This window comes from Arachis hypogaea, chromosome 19 (genome assembly GCF_003086295.3).
Source record: "Arachis hypogaea cultivar Tifrunner chromosome 19, arahy.Tifrunner.gnm2.J5K5, whole genome shotgun sequence".
NCBI classification, from domain to species: domain Eukaryota; kingdom Viridiplantae; phylum Streptophyta; class Magnoliopsida; order Fabales; family Fabaceae; genus Arachis; species Arachis hypogaea.
In genome coordinates, this window is record NC_092054.1 from 30697988 (window position 1) to 30714882 (window position 16895).

The 16895-nt window shown below is 35.0% G+C and overlaps 1 long non-coding RNA gene across 1 annotated transcript; it reads right to left on the reverse strand.

Moving 5' to 3' along the window:
- Positions 1 to 13071: 13071 nt before the first annotated feature.
- Positions 13072 to 15178, reverse strand: LOC112777188 (uncharacterized). The gene is made up of 6 exons (XR_003190335.2): positions 14861 to 15178; positions 14335 to 14412; positions 14100 to 14248; positions 13907 to 13982; positions 13634 to 13777; positions 13072 to 13560 (listed from the first exon to the last, which is right to left on the reverse strand). It is a non-coding gene; the product is annotated as an uncharacterized lncRNA (long non-coding RNA).
- Positions 15179 to 16895: the final 1717 nt, after the last annotated feature.

The window sequence follows — 16895 nt, forward strand, 5'->3', positions numbered from 1 at the left end:
CCCAACTCTAACCATCATCCATCCAATAATCAAACCACCAACCAAAACACTTACCATCAACCCTCAACACCCCACAACCAACCAATCTCACAAGACTCTCAGAGGATCACCAATTTGGAGCTCTTAATGGAGAAAATGATGAAGTATCAAGAGATGACAACAAAGAACCAGGAAGCTTCCATAAAGAATATGGGGAGGCAGATTGGACAACTTTCCAATCAAAATTGCTGTTGAGAGACAATCAAGCTCATTACCAAGCGACACCATTCCTAATCAAAAAGAGGAGTGCAAAGTTATACAGCTGAGGAGTGGAAAAATATTGGTGGACAACAAAGAAGCAACCAAGAAGCCTAAGGAAGGCGACAAAGAACCAACAGAAAAAGAGGAAGTTGGCAACAAGGACATGACAACAAACAAAAATGTCCCAAAGAAGCTCAAAGAGAAGGACAACCAGCCACACAATTCAAGAGAAGCAATGGAGGAATCAACCAAGGATCACAGGCAGGGAGTGAACTTCACACCCTCATTGCCATATCCCCAAAGGTTCAACAAAGAAGCAAAGGATCAACACTTTCATAAGTTCCTTGAGACTTTCAAGAAGCTGGAGATAAACATCCCTTTGGCTGAGGCATTAGAGCAAATGCCTCTATATGCAAAATTCCTGAAAATCTCATCAATAAGAAGAGAAGCTGGCACGAGAAAGAAACGATATTGCTCACTGAAGAATGCAGGGCATTAATTCAAAAGAGGCTTCCACCCAAACCTGAAGACCTTGGAAGTTTCTTTCTGCCTTGTACCATTGGAAGATTGAGAATCAACAAGGCAATGTGTGATTTAGGGGCAAGTATCAACCTAATACCCTCTTCTTTAGTGAAAAAGCTTTGTATAGAGGAAGTGAAGCCAATACAAATGTCTCTGGAACTAGTGGATAAGTCAGTGATATATCCCAGGGGTGTAATTAAAAACCTTCTAGTTAAGGTGGACAAATTCATATTTCCTGCAGACTTTGTGGTCTTAGACTCAGATGAGGATGAAGGTGATTCTATCATACTTGGAAGACCATTCTTGGCTATAGCTAGGGCCATTATAGATATAGAGCAAGGAGAGCTGACCTTCAGAATGCATGATGGAAGCATCACTCTGAATGTATTTCCAGAAACATAGCTCATTGATGAAAAGAAGAATTGCATGGAAACTGACAAGGAAGACTTGCAATGGAAGGAAGGAAGCAATAAGACAACCAATAATCACCTTCCAAAGCAAGAAACAGACAACACAGCAAGAAGAAAAGAGAATTAGATGATGCAGAGTGATGAAGGAACTCAAGAAAAAATTGAAGTGTTGACCACTAAGAAGGAAAATCCCAAAACAAAGTCCACTGTCAAAGAAGAAAGATCAACAAAAAGAAGAAAGAAAAGCAAGAAAAAGACTCAGAAGGGGTGGAAGAACAAGAAAATCCCAACTGAGGGGTTCTCCAAGGGTGATGAAGTACAGTTGATCTATCAACAGTTAGGAACAAGCCAACAAGCCAATGATTACTACACAGTTTGCAAAATACTCTCACTTGAGCATGCTGAAATTGAGCATCAAGGAACAAAAAGGAAGCTCACAGTGAGGGGGGACAAGCTGAGACACTGCAGTCGTCAACCACCCTAAAGGGGGCCAATGTCAAGCTAGTGACAATAAAAGAGTGCTTGTTGGGAGGCAACCCAACTTGAGGTAGTTTTGTTTTCATAGCTATTTTAATAAAAAGTTAATTAGCTTTATCTATATTGCAAGGAGCTAACTTTGGTGTTGCGCACCAAAACAACTTAAGGGAGAATGAAGAATTCTAAGTTTGGTGTTCTACCAAAATCTCAATTAAAAGCACATTCTCACTTTCTACATAAAAAGTTGCTACCTCCAAGCAATCAGAGAAGTTACTTAACCAGAGTCCATTTTCTAGTCTTTAGTTTTATTGTCTTTAACAAAGATATGAGGGTTTCACATATAGTTATTTTGATGCATGAGAGAGGTGGCAAGGAACTAAGTTTGGTGTTCACACACCAAAGTAAGTTCAAAAGCCTACAAGAAAATTCTGCACACTAACCAGTTACCTAAGGGCTTGAGAGACAAGCAACTTCCATGAACTTTGCAGGAATTCAATCACTCTCTTGGAAGGGCTACATACCATCAGCTGAGAGTAAGAAGAAGAAACCACCAAGAGGTTGTATTGTCACTTAATTCTATCAGCATTGAACTGTTCTAATTTGGAAGTTTGAATGTAACCATCGCAACAGTAACTGTTAGTTCAGTCATTTTGCATCTTGAATGTTCTAGTTGAAATGAGTATGTTAGTTTAAGTGTGTGCTTGTGTGTTCACTTTCACTTGATTAAATGCATGCTTTGTCCCCTGTGCCTTTTTAATTCAATAAAAGAGAAATGTTTGAATTAAGAAGTAAATGTCCAATGTTGCAAAAGTAAGAATGAAAGTCAGTGGTGGTATTTGTTGATTTAATGTATGGTTCATAAAATAAATGCTGCATAATGATATGTTCTTTGAAGTGTGAATTGGTTTGTTGTTATGAAGGCTTGTACCATTTAGGATCCCTTGAGAATGAAATAACAGAAAGAAAAAGGAAGAGAAAAAGCCAAAAGTGGCAAAGAAAATAAACAATAAGGCTAGGCACCAATAACTTGGACCCTAGGACACATACCTGTGGTGTTTTTGTATTAGGATATGCTTGGACAAGTTCTGAGGAGTATTTCAAAACTTGACAACTTAGATCAACTGATTTGGGATTGCCAACTGAAAGTCCATAATAAAGAGCAATTATCAACACTTGGACATTATTAACTCAAGCTCACCTAAGTTACCATCCCAAGCCAAGAACACAAAAATCTACTCTAACATCCTTCCAAGCATTTAATCAAACACTTGGAAGGCATAAAATGAAAGCAAGATAAGATTGAAAGAAGAATATTAAATCTACAACTACTAATTGCAAGAAATTAATAACAACAAAACAATTAAACAATAAAAGAAATCAAACATAAATTGCATTAAAGAGAACTAAAAGGAACAAGAGTGCATCAACAACAAAGTAAAGAAATACAAAGAGCAAAATACTAAACTAGGAAGGTAAAGGTAAAGGAATAAGAATTTGTAAAGAAAAAGTAAATCAAAGCATGAATTAAACCTAGATCTAAGAAATTCTAATCTACATCTAACCTAATTCTAGAGAGAAGAGAGAGCCTCTCTCTCTAGAAACTAACTAAAGCATCATGGAAAACTAAACTATGTGCTCCCCCCTTTACTCCTCTTGAATTCTGCATGTAATAGGCTCAGAAAATAAGTTGGATTTGGGCTTGGAAAGCTCAGAAATCGCCCCAACGAATTCACTTTAATGAGGTCACGTGCGAGCTGCGACGCGTACGTATGGGTCACGCATACGCGTCATTTGGCATTTTTACTTCCCACGCATACGTGTCATGTTACGCGTACGTGTCACCATGCGACTTCATATTCACGCGTGCACGTCGTTCCTCACGTGCGTGTCGATAAATGCACTCCAAATCCTTGATTTTCCATGAGTTCTCCACTTTGCATGCTTTTCTCTTCACTCCTTTGATCCATTCCTAGCCTTTTCAACCTGAATTCACTAACAAACACATCAAGGCATCTAGTGGAATCAAAGGTGAATTAAAATTAGCAAATTAAAGACCTAAAAAGCATGTTTTCACACTTAAGCACAAATTAAGGGAGAATTACAAAACCATGCTATTTCATTGAATAAATGTGGGAAAAGTTGATAAAATCCACTCAATTCAGCATAAAATGTACCACGAAATAGTGGTGCATCAAATCTCCCCACACTTAAACCAAGCATGCCCTCATGCTAAAATCAAGAAAGAAACAAAGGATATTAACATTTATTCAATATAAACTACCTAAATGCAACCTGTCTAAATACAACTATCTAAATGAATGCAATTGCTTGGTCAAAATAAATTAACTTCTAAGAAAACATATATAAGCATAAGGGCTAAGGGTATTAACAACCAAGCCAAACCCACAATTGAATTGAGTTATTAAAAGATTTTACAAACTTGCAAGAAAAGAGATGATCATGGTGAAAACATGTAATTGAGCAATCGAACCCTCACCGGATGTGTATCCGTTCTAGTCACTCAAGTGTATAGGGTTGATTCACTCAATTCTCCCCTAATCATGCTTTCCAAGATTTATTTTTCATCTAACAATCAACAATTATTTCATGCATGCATACAATCATTATGAGGACTTTCCATAGGTTGTAATGGGGCTAGGGTCAAGGTAGGATGCATATAGTTAAGTGGACTAGAATTTGAATCTTTGATTAACTTAAGCTTTCCACCTAACCTATATAACAACAAATACAATTTCGAAGCTAACCTAACTACCCATTCTTCACTTTTTCACACACTCATGCATTCTTCTTTTTTGTCACCAAACATATGCATTGATATTATTGAACTCTACTTTGGGGCATTTTGTCCCCTTTTATTGCTTTTCTTTTTTCTTTCTTTTTCTATTTTTTTTCTTTTTCTACATATATTTTTTTTCCTTTGTATTATTTTCTTTTCAAACTAAAATATACACAAGAGCATCAATGCATATGGTTTTACATTTAATTAACACATGAGTATGTACCTAATTCCCAATATTTTCAATAGAAATACAAAACTACCATTTTCTCAACCAATGTCCCAAGTTTTCCCACACTTGAATGATACACACTCACTAGGCTAAGCTAATCAAAGATCTAAATTAAGGACATTTATTATTTTTCGCTTCAAGGCTTTTAATGTGCTAAAATTAAGAACAAAGAGGGTTAATCGTAGGCTCAAAATTGGCTAACAATGGAAGATAAAAGGTAAGGCTATTTGGGTAAGTGAGCTAATTGAAACAACGGCCTCAATCATATAAATGTATGTATACATGGAATAATGGACATAAAGAATCAAACAAATCAAAGATTATAATCATAGAAAGAGAATAATCACACACAAGAAGTAAAATAGTGGTTATAAGATGTAACCACACAATTAGGCTCAAAACTCACAAGGTTGTGTTCTTAGCTCAAAAATCATGTTCCACAATGTATAATTCAAGCAAGTTCAATAAAAAATTTTTACTCAAATCAATTGGGATGTCAATGCCCTATAGATAAATTTCTTGAAAAATTTCATTATTTTGACTAAGTTTATTATATATATATATATATATATATGTGCAAAACAAGAAAATGCAACAAAAAATCCTAAAAGACCTAAAAATGAAATGAAAAAGTGATGGGATTAAGAAATTGTCACCCAAAATCGCCGACTGGTCGAACGACCTCCCCACACTTAAAAGTTTGCACCGTCCTCGGTGCATCCAAAGATGAGCAAGGGGGTATGGCGACTACACGGGTTGCCACCTTCAGCTGGTAGGTCAACCGGTTGCTGCGTGCTCTTTCTCCCGCTTTCGATATTGCTTATGGTGCATCCTCCACAAAAAATAAAAACCAGATAAGAAAACAAGTAAATGCAAAAGCAAGGAAGCATATATTTTTGGAATGAGGTAATAATCACTAGAATGAAGTGAGTGACCCAATGTGTGACATGGGTAAAAGTAAATGTGCATTCTAAGTTGCGCACGATTTAGAACACACACGCTAACATAAAAAGCTATGTCACAGTTACGCGAAAGGAACATGCACTTCACTCATTCTAGTGTGCTTGAGATGCTCTAAACTCGTAGGTTAAGACAACCAAACAAGCAATAAAGAAGCATGAAAACATTCAAGCAAAAAATATATGGATGCATATGATCAAGAAATACAATGCATTAAGATAAATACACAACATCTATCAAGAAATTGCCTACTCAAAGAAAAGGGTTCAAAACACATGGTACCCAAATCATGTAATTCAAAAAGGTTTAAGAACCTTGAAGGCAATGTCACATGTACTTGGTATCCAGAAACATTAAGCATTAGAAGCTCAAAACCAAGTGGCAAATTGTACCATCAACAAAGAATCCAACAATGAATAATAAAAACAATTATGCTAAAATAGCATTCAGTTAATAATAAGCAGCAATAAACAGCAAATAAAATTAATAATCCAACACTTATTATGAAAAACAGAAAATTAAACAAAAATCAAACTAACCAAACAACTAACTAACCAAACTAACTAGTGGTTGATGGTGTATGGTAGTGTTGGATGATGGTTGAAGAAGGGAAAGAAAAGAGAAGAGAGGAAAGAGAAGGAAAGAATAGAAAAGAGGAGAAGAAAAGAAGAGTGGTGAGGAAGTGCAATCCACGCGTAAGCGTGGGGTAAGGTGAAATGGGAGCGACACGTACGCGTGAAATGACGCGTACGCATGGACAGAGTTGTGCCTCGCGCACAAAGTTGGCATGAAGTAGGCACAACTCTCCGGATTTTGTATGGGAGGTGGAAATTTTGAATCCACGCATGCGCGAAGGTGACGCGTGCGCGTGGATGGTGGAAAAGCTTAGGGTCACGCGAACGCGTGGGTGATGTGTGCGCGTGGGTTGGTGCTCTGTTTTTCAAAATTTTTCAAGTTCTTGCACCAAACCAAGCATTCCAAACCTCCAAACAGCTACCAAAATACCATAAAACCTTATTTAACATAACAAACTACCAAATAAACTCAACAAACTAAACAAAACATGAAATTTAACTAATTCTACCAATATTTACAAAGGAGAAAAAGGAAAGATGCTACCATGGTGGGGTGTTTTTCACCTAACACTTTTATTTATTGTCCTTAAGTTGGACTTATGGGAAGCTCCTGCTCATCAAGGTGGCTTGTGCTTGAATCCATCCTTAAATATCCACCAATGCTTGAGTCTCCAATAAGCTCCATTCTTCAAATTTAATACCTCCAAACCTTGATGGAGTTTCGCACAAGCTAAGGGCTCCCAAAATTGATCCTCATGTATTCCCGGATCCCATATCTTATTTCTACACCCGTCTTCAAGTTGATTATCATTAATCCATCCGGGTGCCATAATCTTGGAATTCTCACTCAAGCGACCAAACATCATCCTAGACCCACCTAATTGAGCACTAGTCCAACCTTTGTATCTCATCTTTGATGTGTCAACCAAAATGAGCCTTAATTTACAACGCCAACTACGAAACATCCTTCTCTTACGCTTTATCCCGCAAAGTTCCCTAAGTTGACCATCCGTTTTAAGCAAGCCATATTCGAGTGGGACAATAAAGCTAATAGAAATTACTTTTACCCACTCAAGTGTAGAAGTAGATGACAACCTAGGCAAAGAAGCTTCCAAGGATCTTGACAAAGCGTATTCAACTCTCGTCCTTCTTTTTTTAAGGACCTCTACCTCTTCACAAGATTTCTCAATTTCAATCATTTGTTCATCAATTTCATCCAACTCTTCTCCATCGCTCAAATCATAAATGGGAGGATGAGAGAAATCTACCTCCACATTGCTTTCTATTTCACCGGGAGAAGGTTCTTCAAGTTCAAAGAATTCACCACCAAGAAGGTTTAACGCATGATCTTCATCACCAAGGGAACTCACTTCTTGCTCTAGTCCTTCCAATTCTTTGTTCAAAAATTGTTTTGGGGGTTGTGCGCTTTCCTCCTCAACATCAAATTTAATCTTCTTGGAGGGATTTTCTATGACTCTAGATTTCCATGGAGGTTCTACATTTCCTAAGTCTTTAACCACTTCTTCTTTTTCTTCAATGATCATAGGTTTCTCCAATTGTTCTAACACAAAGCAACATTTCTCATTTTCCACCAGATTTTCCAATCTCTCCTTCATGCTATGCTCTTCATTTGATTCTCCACATGTAGCCATGGGAGTTCCTTGAGCGTTCAAACATTGGAAGGCTAATCAATTTGCTACCTCGTCCAAGGTGGCCGTGAACTCTAGTACCTCCCATTGCATTTCTCTTTGCCCTTGAAGCATAAGACTAAGGGTGTCATCTATTGGAGATTGGGGTGGATAGGAGGGTTCATTATTTTGGAGAAAGAGTTTATTATAGGAAGATGGTTCTTCTTGGTAAGGGTATGGGGGTGGTGTATATGAAATGTATGGTTCTTGGGAGTATTGATGTTAGAATTGTGATGGCTCTATGGATTTTCTTACATAATGGTCACAAGGATGAGGTAAGGGTGATTGGCTATATGATGGATGAGGGTCATAGGAAGGTATTTGGTAAAAAGGAGCTTGTGAGTATGGTTGTTTAAAACTATGTTGATGAGGTGGTTCATAGGAATGTGGTGGTGGTTGTTGACAAATACAATAAAGATTACCACATCCATTAGATTGATATGCATAAGGAGTGAAATTATACCTATAAGAGACCGGAGGAAGTTGTTGCCAAGAAGGTTGAGCATATGCTTGAGGCTCCTCCCACCTTTGATTGTTCCATCCTTGATGCACATTCTCATTGAAATTCCTATTTCTTACAACATAGTTGTAACCAAACTAATAGCCAAAAGGATGAGAATTCATAGTAGCAAAAGAAAATGAAAACAAAATCTCATAAGAAACAAGAAAACCAAATCCTAAAACTAGCAAAAGATAACAAGCAATCCAAAAATCAAACTATTCACAATATTAACATATGTACAATAACCAATAACATAACACCATTGTAATTTTCCGACAACAGTGCCATTTTGATGAACGGAAACTGTCTATCGGTAAAGAATTTCACAAATGAAATCTCGTTGCAAGTATAGTTCTAAACCAACAAACAATTCCTCAATCAAAAATTTGTTTATCACAAGTACAAACCCCAATAAAAATAAAAATCGAAGTATTCAAACCTCGGGTCGTCTCTCAAAAAATTGCAGAGAAGTGTTCATGTTATTAGTTATAGGACAAGTATTTTTGGGGTTTTGAATAAGAGACAAGAAACTTAAATGACAATAAGGTAAAGGAACTCAAATAATAAAGAGGTCTTGGCAAGGGTTGATGGTTAAGGATCTTTATCCTTGTTACTAACCACAATATGATAATTACAAGGATCAATCCCATTAAGTCATTCTCTAACAAGTGAAGAAAAGTCAAATGAGCTACATCAATCCTAATCCATAAATCCTAGCCACCTCACTAATTAGCTTAGTGGAAGCTAGAGTCAATGAACACCAATTATCAACACTTGGACATTAGTAACTCAAGCTCACCTAAGTTACCATCCCAAGCCAAGAACACAAAAATCTACTCTAACATCCTTCCAAGCATTTAATCAAACACTTGGAAGGCATAAAATGAAAGCAAGATAAGATTGAAAGAAGAATATTAAATCTACAACTACTAATTACAAGAAATTAATAACAATAAAACAATTAAACAATAAAAGAAATCAAACATAAATTGCATTAAAGAGAACTAAAAGGAACAAGAGTACATCAACAACAAAGTAAAGAAATACAAAGAGCAAAATACTAAACTAGGAAGGTAAAGGTAAAGGAACAAGAATTTATAAAGGAAAAGTAAATCAAAGCATGAATTAAACCTAGATCTAAGAAATCCTAATGTACATCTAACCTAATTCTAGAGAGAAGAGAGAGCCTCTCTCTCTAGAAACTAACTAAAGCATCATGAAAAACTAAACTACGTGCTCCCCCCTTTAGTCCTCTTGAATTCTGCATGTAATAGGCTCAGAAAATGAGTTGGATTTGGGCTTGGGAAGCTCAGAAATCACCCCCAGGGAATTCACTTTAATGAGGACATGTGCAGGCTGCGACGCGTACGCATGGGTCACGCGTATGCGTCATTTGGCATTTTTACTTCCCACGCGTACGCGTCATGTCATGCGTACGCGTCGCCATGCGACTTCATATTCACGCGTGCGCGTCGATGAATGAACTCCAAATCCTTGATTTTCCATGAGTTCTCCACTTTGCATGCTTTTCTCTTCACTCCTTTGATCAATTCCTAGCCTTTTCAACCTGAATTAACTAACAAACACATCAAGGCATCTAGTGGAATCAAATGTGAATTAAAATTAGCAAATTAAAGGCCTAAAAAGTATGTTTTCACACTTAAGCACAAATTAAGAGAGAATTACAAAGCCATGCTATTTCATTGAATGAATGTGAAAAAAGTTGATAAAATCTACTCAATTCAGCATAAAATGTACCACGAAATAGTGGTGCATTATTTGCCATCCTAAACCATATATGTTGCAATGATTGAATGACAGTAGTGAGATCAAAGTTGACAAGCAGGTGACAATTGCATTCTCTATTGGTAAATATGTTGATGAGGTATTGTGTGATGTAGTGCCAATGCAAGCTTCTCATTTATTACTGGGGAGATCTTAGTAGTTCAATCGTTGAGCATTCTATGATAGTTACACGAATCGGTTCTCCTTTGATTTTAATGGTTGTAAAATCACTCTTGTTCCATAATCATCTAAGGAGGTTTATCTTGACTAGTTGAAACTTTAACAGACTACCAAAGAGAAAATAGAATGTGAGATCACAGAAAAATCAGAGAGAAAAGAGGCTATGAGAGAAAAGAATATAGTAAAAGGCCCAAAGGTGAGTGAAAAGAAAGAAAATAGTATATGTCATGAGAATAGTGCGCATATAGAAAAAAACGAGAGAGTTAAGAGTAAATTGTGTTTGTTTGCAAAAGTGAAAAATTTAAAGAGTGTTTTCATAGGCAAGAAAGTTTTGTTTTTGGTTTGATTTAGGGATACTTTATTCTCTGATACTCAACTTAACTCAAATTTGTCAAATAGCTTTGTTTTTATGTTGCAGAAATTTGCAGATGTCTTTTCTACTGACATGCCATGTGATTTGAGTACCAAATTAATTTTATTACGAGAGATTGAGTACCAAATTAATTTTATTTCTGGTGCTAACATTTCTAATAGACCAGCCTGTAGGAGTAATCCTGAGCAGACAAAAGAGCTTCAAAAGCAAGTGGAGAAGTTATTAGCCAAAGATCATATACATTAGGGAGAGTATGAACCCATGTGTTATACCAATTTTGTTGGTTTCAAAGAATAATAGTACTTGGCAGATGTGTGTGGATTGTCATGCAATCAGTAAGATTACGGTAAATATAACGACCCACATTTTTAAAAATTTAAATATAAATAAATTATAATTTATTTTATTAATTGGAGTTCCTTATTTTTAAAAATTATTTTATTAAAAATAATTAAATTAATTTTATAACTATTTGAATTCAATTAAATTTATATTCTTATATATATTTTTGTTATAATAAAATATTTTACATAATTAAAACTATAATTCTAGTAATTTATAAGTAATGAAAATTATATGTATATTTTAATTTGAGTAATTGATATTTTTAATTTAAAAATAAAGTATCGTTAATAATATTATTATCGAATTCGATATCCGCCGATATGAGTAAATATTGGTATTTTTTAGTAAACCTAGCAGCTTTACTAATGTTTCATTATATATTTTTTATTTTTATATTACTAATATCATTTTTATTAGTAATTCATATATATTATTACTTGTATTTTAATATATTTAATTTTTATAATTATTTATTTAAAATATTTATATTTTAAAGTGCTGACTCAATACTCTTTTAACATGACACGCGGCCCCTTATGACACCTCCTCATCATCACTTCATTCCCTTCTCATTCAACGAACTAAGGAAAGAAATAAAAGAAACAAAGAGCCGTTAGTGAAATTAAGGGTCTTTATTATGGTTTCCTTGATCATGTTACTGAAACCTCGTTTTTTGAAAATTTTCTTGTTTAGTGATGCTGTATTTATATAGCTATAGTCCTTTACTTTTAATGAGTGCAATTGTCCAAAGTTTTCATTAAGAAAGAAAAAGAAAGAAAGGCCGTGAGAGAGAGAATGAGAAACTATGAAACCTCCAACTTTCGGAATTTGATTTCTTGAGCTCTGCAACTCTAATAAAAAATTTAATCCAATAAAAGTGTTCATATCTTCATATTCTTCACGTTGACGTTATTTTTGTTTGGAAGAAGTCGCTGGAGGGAGCCATTGAGCCTTCCGTTGCCACAGTCGTGAGGAGCGTTGCCGTCAGGAGCTGTCACCGTTACTGTTTGAGGCTGATCGGAAGAGTGGAGGTGATGATGACGCTGTTGCGTGTAACAACAAGCGGCTGTGTTACTACCGAAACTTTCTACCGCTGTTACTGGACAAGAGAAATAAGATTTTTAGGTACATTTGATTTTGAGGGTTTCGACGAGCTAAGGTAGAGGTGTTTTTTATGATTACATGAGTCTTATGAATTGAATTGAATTGTTTGGATGGACGTGGTTATTTATTTGATTGATTTATTGAATTATTGAAGAAGATGATTATTCTAATTTGTTGATTTAATTTTGTTGAGTTGGTTATTATTGAACTGATTTTTTTATTTTGGTTTCTGAATTATGATAGAATGATTTGAGAAGATTGGAGTTTATTTTGGTTGATTGATGACAAGTATGTCTGTGTTTTTTCTCTGATTGTAAGGGTGACAGTGCACATAATCCCTCTAATGGTGATAGGACACATAATCCCTCTAACGGTGACAAGACACGCATTCCCTCTAATGTTATTAATGCGCAACAGAGAGACAGTGTCCAGGTTAGCTACCAGCACTACTACATAATTGACTTTTACTAACATTTAAAAAATGTTACCAAATCATATTAAAATGTTACCTATGTATATTAGTAATATTTTAACAAATGTTAAATATACCCTATGTTACTAAAGAGTTTTACTAACATTTTTTTAAATATTTAATAACATTTGGTAAAAATGTTACAATAGATCTTCTATAGTAATATTATGAGAAATGTTACAATAGACCTTTCTTAGTAACACTTAAAGAAATGTTACAATAGATATATTTTGTAACACTTAAAAAAATGTTACCATAGATATTTTTTGTAACATTTAAAAAATGTTACAAAAGATCTTTAGTAACATTTTTTTAGTTATATTATACTATTTAATATTTTATATTATACACAATATAAATATACTAAAATTAATTACTACAACATAAAATATTTCATTAAATTCACAAATTCACAAAATAAAATTTTTATAGCCTCTTTTATTAATCAATAATCATTATACAAATTTGCTTCGTGATACAAATAAAATAATAAAAAAAAATACTTATAGCATTTAAACTCTACAACATTCCATATAAATATATATAAGAAAAAAAAAAGTGATACAAATATTTTACCAATCACACAAGAGAACAAATATTCAATGCTAACCAAATGGTTCCAAACTTCTTTCTAAACTTGAAGGAGCTTCGGCCAAAACACATGGTCCTTAATTTCACCATCACAAAATGCTGGTGTTTTCACTCTGCGGTGTCCATCACTGCTCCCTTCTCCTATACTTGACTCCCACTAAGTAGCATATTCTCACCTGCTTAGGAACATAAACAGCATACTCACTGTTTCATGTCATCCTTCCAAACAAAGTGCTCTGACTAGTCCGTTTTCTTCTTCCCCCAGCCCCTTTACTCCAACCTTCTTTTCCTCCAAAGATGTTGTGTCCTGTGCCATGCCATCACATTTCACAATGTCAAAGAATACATCGAAAGAACTCTTATACTCTTAGGTGCCTTACCTCTGGCAGGGTTTTCAACTCAGTGATCTCATTCCCCAAAGCAGCAATCACCAAAACCAAGAACCCTCAAATGTGCCATAAACGTCAATTTGGTTATTAGTATGACTAAGGCATATCAGAAGGGGGAAGATTCTTCATTATGGCCTACACACAGTATCATTTGACACAAAAAAGTCAGAGTCTTATTCATAAATCAATAATTCATATGAGAATTTAAAAGAAAATAAACACTGGTGAAGCAGGAAGAAGTAAAAGAAACTTCACATGTTATACCTGCCCAACAGCAGTAGGATCCCTAAACTCTGTCTGCTTTCCTTTTATCTTAGACCATAAACCCATTGCATTATTACTGTCAAGGAAAAAACATTATTAATAAAAGTTAGTGGTTTACAATGGTGATAAACAATGCTATTACAGCCTCAGGTATATGTTGACTGGCGGGAAAATGTTTCAACTTTCAACTCACCATTAGTAATCGCCAAATCTTACACCAGATTTTGTAATGCAAGCATCAACTAATGGTGCTACATCTGTCTCGCTAGGTACGGTTGCTCGTAGAGATACCTCAAACAGCTGTACCAACTGCCTTTTAACATTACCCATGTTTTCGGCACCCTGGATCGAAACAAACAACATTAGTCCTAAGATCAGCACCTTATTGCAAAAACTTAGGATGCCCTATGGGAACTCAATGAACTTACAACTGCCATGGTTGACAATGTCTGTGCCGTAGTTGCCGTTGTAGCAAATTTTCAGTATGCAATATTCAGTAAATCTGTCTACACAACAGCAACAAAACGGACTCATGTCATCGATGCAGGGTGTAATCAGGGGGGGAGGAAAAAAGGAAAGAGAATCAAATAAGCCTTTTAATAATCAACTTCTTAATTCATGACTGAAAATGTAATTTCTATGCCAGTACTTACACTTATTACAGTCTAAAACACAAGAAAGATTCAAACCCAACAGAACTCAAGTCTAAAACTTATGTCTACAAACAGATAAGTTGTATACAAAACTTGAGAGCGAAAATCCAACAAGAGACCCTTCTAGCTCTTCAAAATAAAAATAAAAATAAAACATACATCTTTTTAGCATGAGTAAGAAAGAAAAAGGGCAAACTATAAAGCTCATCAGATTGTGACCGTGCCGTGAAGTAAACTTATTTCTAGTGGAACAAAGCATAGAAATTGAAATGAATATTTGAAAGATAGAGAGAAAACTCACTAAAGGAAGATTGTTACTTCTTGTGTTGATGAGTAATGGGTTTTTATCAGGATTCCCCTTATAATCTGTGTAGATTCTCCTATAATTTGTTGAGCTTCCGTTATGGAATTGCCATTTATAGCACCTCAAAGGCAAATCAGTAATGGAGGGAAATAAGAACGGGACACGGAGGCGCAACAAACACCGTTAAGCTTAAAAAGGAACAAAAACTGCACAAAGTCATGGTATATACAGGCTCACACAAGTTTTTTACTGAAGGATTAGGCATATCCAAATCTTGCAAGTTTTCCATGTGCAGATATTGTACTGAAAACTTGACTGGGCAGGAGATGTTATATTATCACCTAAAATAGCCAATTCTTTTTTCTCCTTTTCGAATGAAATAATACAATATCAGCAAATGAAAATGTTAAAAAATTTACCTCATAAACACAACTTAAACAGATCACGTATTGAAGTCAAAATTTGGCATCCATTAAGGTAGAACAAAGTGAACTGAAACACCTGAAACAACTGAAACACCTGAACTCAAAAGCAGGTTTCTTCTTTAATTTCCTTCAATCAAGCATGTCCTTGCCAGTGCAGTTGAATAAATAATTGCATGAGACATGCATTCAAGTATAGCATAAATTGTTTTAGTAATTTATGATATGTATATCTATGTGATTAGCAATATTCTTGTGCTTACATGGTTAAACTACTTTCAGCCTTAGTTGTATTAGTTTAACAGAATTTATTTGCAAGAAAATTCTCCATCATTTGTATAATACAGAATCTTGCATGGTAAGTTATGGAAAATGTACTTTAACGTTAAATGACATAAATCTGCACCACAAGAGAATGAGCTACAAAATCTAATCACAATTGATTGAGAAAACAATAACCTACTCCAAAAGAATTAATTGATTTAATAGAACTAAAGGAAGTTTTATTTTCATCCAAAATGCCATGAAAATGTATACAGAGAAATTTTATTGAGATATTTCTTCAAATCTTACTAATTGAAAACATGATTTGATTTTCATTAAAGAGCTACTTTAAGCCTTCTAGCTAATTGAGACATTTTATATTCTCATTAGGTTATCAACAACCCTTTTGCATCAATGTAACCAATTATACTATTGGTTCTTGGCTTTTGATTGCAGTTTACAATAAAGTAAATAAAAGCAAACTTCTAATTAGATCAGACGATAAAACAAATAGAAGCAATTAATCATTTTTTATGAGAAAGAGACAATACCATTAGATGCTGCAATTTCTCAAGGCCTTTTCCAATTCTTCCAGATAATTCCAACCCAGCAAGATTGATCTTAGTGACTCTTCCTGTTGCTGGATTGCATTGAACCCGGTTCCATGAACAAGCACTTGAATCATCTTTCCATGAAGCAAGAGATGAAGAAGGGTCATGGAGGTCTGATTTGAACACAATCAGACCAAGAACATCATCATTTAGCTGAACATTATTCATGTCATTGCTATCTCTATAGCAAAAACTCAAAACTGGTTAGTTAACTAGTTAAGTTTACAAACCTAAATAGAAACAGAAACAGAACAGGCTTGACAATATCTTATCACAATAGTCGTAACATGTCACATTATATCCAAGTCTTGCTTCCCTCGTTCTAGTTACTAACTACTAACACTTTGCTTTCTAGTGCAAAATATTGCTAGGATAACTAAATGAATTTCAGAAATGAAGCGAGGAAAGAAAAAGGAGCACCTTAGCAGCTGGAGATGCAATTCTGAAATCACCAGTGTCCTCTTCGGGATTCTCGGAATTGAATTAAGCAGATCTTAACATTAGGAATTAAATCAATTCATGGCCAATAAATCTTAACAAATATATACAAAAACGCTTAAGAAGATTGCAAAGAATAATAATGAAGCAGTGAAAATTAGAGAAGAAAGAACACGAAAGGAGGTTCTTCTCCTCCTCCATTAGACTCAACTCAAAACAGAGAATAACAAACCCAACCCTAGAATTTGTTGAAACGAGAGAGATTCAAGGAGCGGAGGAGCACGATCGAGAGCGCCA